The sequence below is a fragment of the Leptonychotes weddellii genome, unplaced genomic scaffold (assembly GCF_054177405.1).
Source record: "Leptonychotes weddellii isolate Sample4059 unplaced genomic scaffold, ASM5417740v2 HiC_scaffold_2362, whole genome shotgun sequence".
NCBI lineage: Eukaryota > Metazoa > Chordata > Mammalia > Carnivora > Phocidae > Leptonychotes > Leptonychotes weddellii.
The window spans coordinates 2,356-12,422 of record NW_027826024.1 but is presented as its reverse complement, the minus strand read 5'-3'; the positions used below and the strand labels follow the sequence as shown (position 1 = coordinate 12,422).

Genomic DNA, 10,067 nt, shown 5'->3' with positions numbered 1-10,067 from the left:
ACTTAAAAATTTTTTTCAAAAAAAACCCCCAGAATTGGCACCTTTTCTTTACTGTGACAACATATTACTATTCCATATTCATGAAGTATGGTGACACAGATATATATGTATATTGTTTTGTGTGTACTATAGTATTTCCTTGTTGGGGCGTCTGGGTGGCACAGTTGGTTGAGTATCCAGCTATTGATTTTGGCTCAGGTCATGATCTCAGTGTTGTGGGATCAAGCTCAGTGTGGAGTCAGCTTGAGATTCTCTCTCCCTCTCCCCCTCCCACCTGTGTGCTCTCTCTCTCTAAAATAAATAAATCTTTAAAAAAAAAGATTAGTATTGTCTATTTAATAAAAAATAAAACAATACGGGCGCCTGGGTGGCTCAGTTGGTTAAGCGACTGCCTTCGGCTCAGGTCATGATCCTGGAGTCCCGGGATCGAGTCCCGCATCGGGCTCCCTGCTTGGCAGGGAGTCTGCTTCTCCCTCTGACCCGCCTCCCTCTCATGCTCTCTGTCTCTCATTCTCTCTGTCTCAAATAAATAAATAAAGTCTTTAAAAAATAAATAAATAAATAAATAAAACAATACAAAAATAGCACACACTGGTCTTCATTCCCCATCCCCTATCCTCCTCTGTCACACATACAGGTGTACTTTGGTTAAACATCACCAACATAATTTCTTCTCTTAAACTTTTAATGTAAAAATCTGAGTTTCTGTTCAATTTGCAAACATTTAAAAGGCAAATGTGTAGTGTTTTGCTTGTTTTAGCATTTATAAGGAAGGAAAGCATTATATTAAGGTAATAATTAAACTTAACACAATTAAAATCTACAATCTAATTTGGTTAGAATAATGATAATTTCCTGAGAAATAAATTGAAATAAATTTGATTTTCTTAGTGTGCTTGTTGTAATTCAGCAGATAGTAATGAACTGAGTTAGGAATGCAGACCATTCAAGTTCACTTCAGAAAACAGCAAGCATGCCATATAGAGAAGAAAGTGAATGTTGACCATTGGATTCAGTGTTGTGCTACCACTTTTCATAGTCTTCACATTTCTGGTCGTGGCTATCTTTGGGCTCACTGCTGTTTTCTGAGTTGTCTTGGTATTTGAGGTCATCTTCATATTTGAGATCATTTGGAGATTTGAAGTTGTCTTGGATTTTGAGGTTGTCTTGGATTTTGAGGTTGTATGGAGATTTAAAGTTGTCTTGAAACTCAAGATTGTGTTGGCATTTAGAGTTGTCTTGGAATTTGGGGTTGTCATAGAAGTCAGGCTCGTCTTGGGACTCCAGTCTGCCATAGACCCTGAGGTCATCAGTGTTGTAGGTATCCCTGAAGTGTTAGTGACAGATAGGAGGAACAGGCTGATGACTGATAGCTTGAACATCATTTTCCTGTTTCAAAATAATTACAGAAATTTACTGACACTTTGAACACAAATCTAAGAACTAGCTTTTTTTTAAAGAGGGGAAAACTGAAGGAAACCTCATTCCAGCACTGGGGAAATGCCAAGCTTTGGTTTAACAGTTTCATAATTTTTGGGGCACCTGGGTGGCTCAGTCTGTTAAGTGTCTGCCTTTGGCTCAGGTCATGATCCCAGGGTCCTGGAATCAAGCCCTGTGTCAGGCTCCCTGCTAACGGGGGAACCTGCTTCTCCCTCTTCCTCTGCTGCTCCCCTTGCTTGTGCTCTCTCTCAAATAAGTAATTAAAATCTTTAAAAAAACAACAACAGTTTCATAGTTTTTTTTAATTATGTTAATCACCATACATTACATCATTAGTTTTTGATGTAGTGTTCCATGATTCATTGCCTGTAACACCCAGTGCTCCATTCAGTACGTGCCCTCTTTAATACCCATCACCAGGCTAATCCATCCCCCCACCCCCCTCCCCTCTAGAACAGTTTTTAAGATGGGAAAAATTAGAGGGATCAGTATCAATTCCTTCATTTTACAGATGGGCTCAGACAAAGGGTGTAAGTTGCCTGAGTATGCATATCTAAAAATGACCAGAACTAGAACTTGAGTCTGACTCTTAGTCCAGAATTCATTAATAGATGTGGAGTGTGAAAGCATAGTATAGACAAAGACCAAAAGTTTAATAGTAAACCATTTTTAAAGTAAGGCTAATTTTCTTTTATCTTACATCCAAATCTAATGGGTTGCCACATTTGAGATAATATAGTTAGCTCATGTTGGTCATGGTTAAATATTCTTTTTTTTTCTTTAACTTAAAGTGCAAACTTTAATTTTAGAAATCTAATATTTACATTTGGTTCTAATACGTAATTCAGAAAATTTCAAATTAATATTACCTTTTGATGTTTTTTTCTTTGAGGATTACAAATTCAGGCTTTCTTCAGTGTCCTGAGGGGGATCTAACTTTTGACTGTATGCTTTTTATATATAATTAGGAAGTCACGTGTTCTGAACTTGACCTGCCATTTGCTCTTTGAAAATCTCCTGTTGGATGTTTTCCAAACAATTGGTATAAACAGACAGACCTTGGCAGAGATCAAGGAATTCAAATAAAGTCTTTCCAAAATCTACTTGCTTATTTTTTTTTAAAGATTTTATTTATTTATTTGTCAGAGAGAAAGAGAGCACACACAAGGGGAGCAGCAGGCAGAGGGTGAGGGAGAAGCAGGCTACCTGCTGAACAAGGAGCCCAATGCAGGACTAGATCCCAGGACCCTGCGATCATGACCTGAGGTGAAGGCAGACGCTTAACCCAGGCATCCCTCTACTTGCTTAAAGAACCCAGTGAATATATCTTTGTTATTCCTCTTATCTATGTATTCATTAGTTAGTTTTTTCACTGGATTGACTAACTAGAGGAATATATTATTTTGCCTGCTGTGATTATCATGACTTTAAATCAAATAAGTATATTAGAGATAGATGTCTTTATTTTTCTTAAAGATCTTGTGTATATGTTTATTGGTAGTTTCTGACCATGGTTATTTTGAAGTATTAAAAATAATTTGGGAATATAGCATTCCAGGCATTTAACAGTACATAATTAGTCTATTAGAAAAGAAGTTAAACTTTATTAATATAAAACTAAATAAGAAAAGGATTGCATATGAAAGTGATACTATCATACTGCATTAACAAAGTTGTTTTTTATTAATTTTTTTTTTTTTTAAGTAGACTCCATGCCCAATGTGGGGCTTGAACTCACAACCCTGAGATCAAGAGTCACATGCTTTGTGACTGGGCCATCCAGGTGCCCCAACAAAGTTTTTTTTGTTTTTTGGTTAAAGATTTATTTATTTATTTTAGAGGGAGAGAGAGCCAAGCAGACTCCCTGCTGATCACAGAGCCTGATGCGGGGCTCAATCCCACCTAAGATTCCCATGAGATCACGACCTGAGCCGAAATCAAGAGTCAGTTGCCCAACCAACTGAGCCACCCAGGCACCCCTCCCAACAAAGTTTTTTAAATACATTAAACCATCCACATTGAAGCATATTAAGTATATTCTTTAAAGGAATTTTGTCTTTTGATTACTTCTTTTCCTTGATAACTAGCATACAGGGAAGTTTGGTTGTATTGTGCTAATGTTTTCATTGCATTGGCCAGCACTCTAAAAATTGCAGGGCTGTGAACAGTGGTGTTGACATAAAAGGAAATTGCTACATAAATGGCAGAAGTACAAGTCAGTACATGTTTCTCACTTGTTTTACTTTGCTATAAAGATTTGTTTTTCTCCTGAATGAATAGAACCAGTGCTTGCTACATCTTATTTATATGGTACATATAATAGAGAACCTCACTTAATTGGAGGTTAGCGTGATTAGACCTAGAAGTCAACATAAAAAGCCTCTTAGCAACTGGAGTAGAAATATACAAATCTGAGTACTCAGGTAATGCACAGATAACTCCTTACTGATGCTTCAAACACTTCAGTCTCAACATATTTAAAATTTAAAATTCAAAGTTTTTCCCTTTCCTGCTTTTGAACCCAGATAGGTTCTTCTCATAATCTCTTTCTCAGTTAATTGTGTCATCACCTAGCCAAATGGCTCTCCAACCTTGGACTCCTCATTATCTTCTTTTTCTTACTAATCTTAAGCTGCCTGGGCCTCGTGATGATAAGTAAAATTTAAAATTCTGAACTCTCCAGCACTCAGATGCTCCTAAACAAAAATCTTTTGCCATCCATTATTTAGGCCTTTAAATACCTCCTGCCTCTGTACATTTGTGCAGTCTTCCCTGTCTGCCCAAAGTACTTCTTCTTCGTTCAAATTTTTGTGCTTCCTTCCAGGTCTAACTCTGATGGCAGTGCCTTTTATGTGAGCCTTCCCTAATTCTGCACTTCAGCATCAGTCATTTTAAGACTTCATACTTTTAGAGCACTGATCAGAGTCTACTTTTTACTATAGATGTATTCTAAATCTTTCTTCTACCACATTCTGGCATTTCACGGTCAGGCATCACCTCTTAACTATCTGTATCCCCTCCACCTGCTAGCACAGTGAGTGCTGGGAAAGAATAGGACACAATAAACATTAGAATTTATGGCAGTATCTCCTTTGTTTCTTCATGTTCAAGGGCTGATATCATTAATAATGTCAAAAATAGTAAGAGCCACTTGGTCATTTGCTGTTTTCCCAAGTGTAAGTTTGCCGATCACAGGTCTCAGTTGAAGTCCCATCTCTATTTTCTGACTGCTCTTTGAGAGGGTTTTTCATTTGCATAATATGGATCATAATGCACATTCATAATCGCTTTCCTGCAATTCTGAGATCCAAAATCCTCTGAAAATGTGAAGTTTTGCCAAAAAAAAGTTTGATACCAAAACTTACTTGGTGGAAATACCTAACCGGCATTGGTGTGAGGCTTTTCATTATTGTTGTTAGTACTATCTGTATTTGTCCCACTTAGTGTACGGCTGGTACTTATATTTGTGTTTCTTCTGTTCCTTCCGGGCACATTTACCATACCGCTCCAAGCATCTTTATAGTCAGGTGGTACTGTGTGACTGCATGCTGGTCAGCAAAAGGTAGATTCCCTTGATGTGTGCCCCTTCCAGGCCTCCTCACCATTCTTCATCTTGTTCTCTTCTGTCAGCACCCACTAGAAACCGAGGGTTCAGAACGGGGTCTTAGACGTGATTGAACTACTGGATGACATGATACGAGTGAGAAATAAACTTCTGTTGTCTTTTGTTGAGGGTTATTTTGGCATTGTGACAGAAGTTCATTTATGCTGTATGCTGGATAACTTGGCTTTGCCTCTCTAGATCCACTCCCTCTACTTCTCCACTCTGTTGTCCCCTGAGAGGCTGACCTGTGTGGAAGATAGCATTGAGCTTCTTTCCTCATTCATTTCCACTCATTTCCCCATATGGGGAATAATGTATTCTTTTGGCTCGCTTCCTGCAAGGTCACTGTGGGTTGACTGCATCCCTCCGTGAAGGTAACAGTTTTTGTTGGGCAGCTCTCTCTGTGTCTGGTCTCAGGTAACTGCTCCCTGCCCTACCCTTCAGGTCTACTCTCTCACTATCTTTTATAGTTTCCCTATATCTCTTAGACTAAACCCTTCCCTCTCCTTTATACACATTCCCTAATAGCCCAATTTGAGTGTGCCACCTGTTTCCTGGCGGAACCCAAACTACTACAAACAATATGTGCACTGTGTCTTCCTCAAAACCTGAACAACTCTAAATTCGGAACTATATCTTGTCCCAGGGGTTTCACATGAGGGCTTGTGAGATCTGTGCCAAGTTTATAGGTTTATTGTGAGTATTAACTGTGATAATATTTGAATGGCATTCAGTACAGTGCCCAGCATATAGTAAGCATTGGGTAAATAGTAGCCAGGATTGATGTAAGAATAGCAACTGTGTTGTTAATTTTTTTATCTGGGAAATCTAAATTTCTCATATTTAATGCTGGAGCTTTGAAACTAGCAAGCAATTATAAGAGCAGTATTTTCCTTTACATACTTGTATTACCTTGAATTGGCCTACCCTTATTTTGGGGGGGGGGTGGTTGTTTCTAGAACTTTCTGCCTTCACATATTCTTTCAGAACTCTTAATGGAGAAAAGTGGTCTTATTTATAAAATCATCTTATTGCTCATAAATTTTATGTAGCAATTTCTTAAGAATTTCAAGCAATTTAAGTATGTTATTCTAGAAACAATTAGGCCCTGTCTTCCCTTCCGTAACTTTTCTCTTTCGTTTTTGGATTTTTGTCTCATGAATAGGACACTTGGATGTTTTCCTGGGTGGCAGTCACGCAAACACTCTTGGCAATGGGAGCACTTTTTGCTTTTTAAAAGATAACCCTCAATAAGTACTATGCCATGTATGCTTATTGCTCCTATGCCTCATGTCCTTTAAACTTTTAAAGTTTTGAAAGTTACGTATGTTTGGTTAGTTCTGAAAGCAGTTAGGGTTTTCAGGATTGACATTTTTATCATGCTACTAGTGGGCTTTTACCTGTATTTAAAAGTAGAACATTTAAAACATTTCAGGAGTGTGTAGCACAAGTGGCTTTCATTGTGGACAGTTACTTTCTTTTGAAACTATTTGTAAGCTTCCTGAGAAAGTGGATGTGCAAATATGCATAAGCAGGCTGTTGTTATGTTAGACTTAAATGTGATACCTTTTAGAATTGTACTTAACCACTTTTCTCTTCCATGGTAAAATACCAGCCTTTTCGTTTTAGAAATCTAACATAGGGAAAATAACACATTTCCCCTTAGTTGCAAAATACATATTCCAAGGGCAAATGTCTGTCTTTGAGCGAGTTTGTTTCCTAAGTTTATAATACTGTAAGTCTGTTACCTAATTTTGGCATGTTAACATTAAGTATTACTGATTTTCCTTCAGAAATTTTTTTATGCTTTATCCTCATATTACAAACTCAGTTTATAGTTTAATCAGTTGTTGAAGCTGGGGTTAGCAAACATTTTTGGTGAAGGAACAAGTTGTAAATATTTTAGGCTTTACAAACCAAAAAGATTTTCTTCTTCTTGGGGGAGGGGAGTTACTTTGTTTTGAACAGTTCTTTAAAAATCTAGGAGCCTGGGTGCCTGGGTGGCTCAGTCATTTGAGCGTCTATCTTCAGCTCAGGTCATGATCTCAGGGTCCTGAGATCAAGCCCCCATCAGGCTCCCTGCTCAGCGGGAAGCCTGCTTCTCCCTCTCCCACTCCCCTTGCTTGTGTTCCCTCTCTCACTGTGTCTCTGTCAAATAAATAAATAAATAAATAAAATCTTTAAAAAATAAAAAAAAAATAAAAATCTAGGAGCCAAGTGGCATGTAGGCAGTATATTGCCTGTGGACCATAATTTGCTCATCTCTGGTCTAGGCAATTACAACAACTTCCTAATTGGATTCTTTGTCACCAGGATATTACTCCATCCCTTCCATTTTCCACATCTGCCAGAATGATCTCTCTAAAATATGACCATGTTACTTCCAGGTAAAACCTTTTATGTGCTCCTGTTAGCTAAGTGTTCATATGTAAGGCATTCATATACTACCTTTGGGATTTTTGCCATTTCTTTAAAACTTCTGTTATTGCCTCAGTATTTTTTATTGGTTTTTTTTTTTTTGTGGACTTTTTTTCTTAAAGGAAAATTTATATTATACTATAAATAGAAAATGAGTATTGATTGCTGTAACTAGAAAACCAGTAAACAAAAGAGAATAGTAAAAAAGAAATATAGAACTATTAAATGCCTATTTCTTAGGCCACCATATCATATGTGTCCCACACTTCAACAAAACCACTGACTTACAAGATAAAGCCTTTGTTCCTTAGCATCTCATACAAGTTTCTTCGTAATCCTTTTTACTGCTCATATTAGTGGCAAGGTTGCTGAACTACAGCAGAAGGTTGAAAATCATTTTGGTAAAAAGCTAGATGCTGGCCTTATTTTGGAAATCGGAAATTTAAATTTCTCCACAACAGTCATTGATGTGGTTCCAAGTAGCCTTGTGTGCTTCTGGGCTGTTCTCAGAAAAGGGTATTAATGGTACATTGCTGAGGGTATCATCAGAGCAGTTGTCAAGAAGACTATAGGAGCGGGCAAAGACACAAAAGTCTGCTCAGAAAGCTCAGAATGCCAAATGAGCATTCTGTACATTATTTTTACAGTGGTCAAAAAAGTCCTAAAACCATTTGTTTCAGTTGGTCATTTAAGTTTAATAATAGAAGACTAGCCACCACAGTGTGTAGTAACATCTGTAGAAGGATGGTCTAGACTTTATAAGGTCTAGCCTTGTGCTTCAGCAACACTGACCATTTTACCATTGGGCTTGGCTGCCCTTCCTTTAACATAGAGCAGACTCCTACTTTTGATTCAAGACCCATCTCAGTAACCTGACCCTTATCCCTCTTGGCAAGTTAAAAAAAAAAAAAACAAAAAAACTTTAGTGAGATTGAATTCATGTATTTTAAAATTTACTTTTTTATAAAAAAGTATACAATTCAGTGGTTTTTAGTATATTTACTGAGTTGTGCAGTTATGTCTAAGTTAGACATTTAATCACCCCAAAAAGAAACTCTATACCCATTATTTATTCTCTATTCTGACCCCACTCACACCCTCTAGTCCCTGGCATCCATATCTCTATGGATTTACCTCTTCTAGACATTTCATATAAGGGAACTCATACAGTATGTGCTCTTTTGTGACTGGCTTCTTTTACTTTACAGTTTTTTCATGTTTCATGGAGGTTGTAGCATGTATCATTACTTCATTCTTTTTTATAGCTGAATAATATTCCATTGCATGCACATACCACATTTGGTTAACCCATTCATCTGGTAATGGATATTGTTTCCATTTTTTGCTATTATGAATAATGCTGCTATGGATATTCATGTATAAGTTTTGTCTGGATATATGTTTTTTACTTTCTTAGGTATATATCTTTGGAGTAGAATTGTAACTTGGTGTTTAACCTTTTGAGGAATTGCCAAACTGTTTTCCAAAGCAGCTTTATCATTTTACATTTCCACCAGCAGTGTGTACAAAAATTTAAATTTCTCCACAACCTCATCCAACATTTGCTCTCCTCTGCCTTTTTAGGCAAATTTTGGTAAAATACCTCCTTACTAAACCATTGCATATTCTATTACTGTTTAACAATGACCATGTTAGAATATAATTCTTCCTTTTTAAATTGAGATATAATTGACATATAACCTTATATTAGTTTCAGGTGTACAACAAAATGTTTCAATATTTGTGTGTATATATATTGCAAAATGATTACCACAATAAGTCCAGTTAACATCCATCACACGCATAGTTACAAAATTTTTTTCTTGTGATGAGAATTTTAAGATCTACTCTTAGCAAATTTGAAATATTTAATACAGTATTATTAATTATGATCACCATGCTGTACATTACATCCCCAGGAATTACTTATTTTATAATTGGAAGTTTGTGCATTTTGACCACCTTCACCCATTTCACCCACCCCCCAATCCCTGCCTCTGGCAACCACCAATCTCTTCTCTATCTGTGAGTTCACTTTTTTGTTTTTTTAGAATCCACAAGTAAATGAAATCATACCGTATTTGGCTTTCTCTGATTTATTTCTCCTAGTGTAATGCCATCAAGGTCCATCCATGTTATAAATGGTAAGATATACTTCTTTTATATGACTGAATAATATTCTGTGTGTGTGTATGTATGTGTGTGTGACATTTTCTTAATCCATTTGTCCATCAGTGGACACTTAGGTTGCTTCCATGTCTTGGCTATTTAATTTTTTATTTTTATTATTTTTTTAAGATTTATTCATTTGAGAGAGAGAGAGAGAGAGCATGCACACACACAGGGGGAGAGACAGACGGAGAGGGAGAGAATCCTAAGCACACTCCCCACTGAGCATGGATCCCAACTCGGGGCTTGATCCCACAACCCTGAGATCATAACCTGAGCAGAAGTCAAGAGTCAGACGCTTAACCGACTGAGCCACCCAGCTGCCCCTTGGCTATTTTAAATAATGCCACAGTGAAGCTGAGGGTGCATGGAATATAAATTTTCTGTTCACCTCTTGGACTTTTAGCCCTAGATGTCTTTATCTAGATACAGAGAA

General features: G+C 37.1%; 1 long non-coding RNA gene across 1 annotated transcript; it reads right to left on the bottom strand.

The window, feature by feature from the left end:
• Positions 1 to 667: 667 nt before the first annotated feature.
• LOC115937941 (uncharacterized) lies at positions 668 to 2,376 on the bottom strand. Its single transcript, XR_004073155.2, has 2 exons — positions 2,310 to 2,376; positions 668 to 1,389 (listed from the first exon to the last, which is right to left on the bottom strand). It is a non-coding gene; the product is annotated as an uncharacterized LOC115937941 (long non-coding RNA).
• Between the last annotated feature and the right edge of the window lie 7,691 nt (positions 2,377 to 10,067).